The sequence below is a fragment of the Oncorhynchus keta genome, unplaced genomic scaffold (assembly GCF_023373465.1).
Source record: "Oncorhynchus keta strain PuntledgeMale-10-30-2019 unplaced genomic scaffold, Oket_V2 Un_contig_6680_pilon_pilon, whole genome shotgun sequence".
Taxonomy (NCBI): Eukaryota; Metazoa; Chordata; class Actinopteri; order Salmoniformes; family Salmonidae; genus Oncorhynchus; species Oncorhynchus keta.
Genome location: NW_026289001.1, coordinates 3,840 through 5,682, shown reverse-complemented (window position 1 = coordinate 5,682; position 1,843 = coordinate 3,840). Strand labels below are relative to the sequence as shown.

The 1,843-nt window shown below is 45.6% G+C and overlaps 1 pseudogene; it reads right to left on the bottom strand.

Annotated features, from left to right (window-relative positions):
• Positions 1 to 1,087: 1,087 nt before the first annotated feature.
• Positions 1,088 to 1,521, bottom strand: LOC118388161 (transcription factor HES-5-like; annotated as a pseudogene).
• Positions 1,522 to 1,843: the final 322 nt, after the last annotated feature.

Below are 1,843 nucleotides of genomic sequence, written 5' to 3'. Positions count from 1 at the left end.
GAGAGAGAGAGAGAGAGAGAGAGAGAGAGAGAGAGAGAGAGAGAGAGAGAGATAGAGAGAGAGAGAGAGAGAGAGAGAGAGAGAGAGAGAGAGAGAGAGAGAGAGAGAGATAGATAGATAGATAGATAGAGAGAGAGAGAGAGAGAGAGAGAGAGAGAGAGAGAGAGAGAAGAGAGAAAGAGAAAGAAAGAGATAGACAGACAGAGAGAGGAGACAGACAGACACAGAGAGAGAGAGCGAGAGAGAGAGAGAGAGAGAGAGAGAGAGAGAGAGAGAGAGAGAGAGAGAGAGAGAGAGAGAGACAGAGAGAGAGAGAGAAGAGAGAGAGAGAGAGAGAGAGAGAGAGAGAGAGAGAGAGAGAGAGAGAGAGAGACAGAGAGACAGAGAGAAAGAGAGGGAGAGATAGAGAGAGGGAGAGGAAGAGACTTCAGACTTCAGTGACAATAATGCCTATATTGCATTGTCAATATCATTGTTAATTTTGGTTTGATATCCACTTGTGCATCCAGTTTAGGTTAAACACCAACAATGTCAAAATACAAAGTCTATGCACATCCACTGTAAAAATGTAAAATACAAATGTTTCAATATGCATTATGTGCAATCAGTTCCTTTACAAAAGGTAACACAATCTGATTTCCCTTTAAGAACACTTAAACATGAGAATGAATCTCCAATAAATATTTAGCATTTTGAATGCTATTGATTCTATATTCACTGCCAGAATCACACAAATCAATACTTGAGTCGATCTATAGGAGTCATATGCCACATGACAGAGTATTTACAAAGACAGCCCGTAGCTAGACAACAAACCAGGCACGCCTGTCATATGATGTCATCCTTCATAAAGGAATCTGGCAGATATTACTAGTTGAAGCCAGAGACTTTTACAGCATGACAGATGAAAACACTCATCCAGTCGGAGCCAGCCAGTTTGTCTCTACCAGGCCTCCACGACTGCTTTGTGACCACTGTGGTAGCCTGCCTCACTGGGCCCGGCCAGTGGTGTTGGAGTGTTGGAGTGAGAGGGCGAGTGCAGGGCAGACGTCCCGCCAGCTCTCTGAGGTTCCCAGCATCATGTCCTCTATGAGCTGGAAGACAGGAAGTGCAGGGTCTCCCTCCAGCCCTGGGAGTAGCCTCACTGTGGGCCCTCTGAGGGGACTGGGCTCTGAGGCTGCAGCTTTGCATCAGGAACCCTAATCGTCATCTCCAGGATGTCAGCCTTCTCCAGCTTGTGTTGGGGTCCTGTTTGTGAAAACTCCCTCTCCAGCAGGGTCTTGAGCTGCTCTATGCAGGTGTTGATGCGGTCTCTACACATCTTCTCCACAACTGGTTTCCTTAGCTGATGAAGAGAACAGGGCATTAGGTTAGTTCTATGTCCTTAAAGTTCAAATCATGAAGAAAATTATTCAATAGTAAACAATGACACAAACGTATTTAATACATAATATTTACTTTATGCTTGTCTTTAGCAGAGAGCATGGTGTTGGCAGAGTCGTTGATGTAGGTAGGAGCCATTCGGGTAGAGAGAGAGTGTGTGTGCTTCTCTGAGGAAGATGAGTGAGTTGTGAGCTGAGAGAGGAGCCCACTCCCCTATTTATAGGAGGACATTATCATTACAAAACCATGAGTCCCAGGCTGGATTAGCTTTCCCACACTCTGAGGTCAGTGGGCGAGGCAAACACAACAATGGGAGAGGCATCAATTATCGCATGGTTAACTGGCCAACAAAGGGATGGTACTGTAGATATCAGAGGCACAGACTGAACACAAGCAGGTCGTTACACTTGTATTACCTGGGAACATTCTCGATCAGGCTTCTGCAGATGGGGACTGGGTC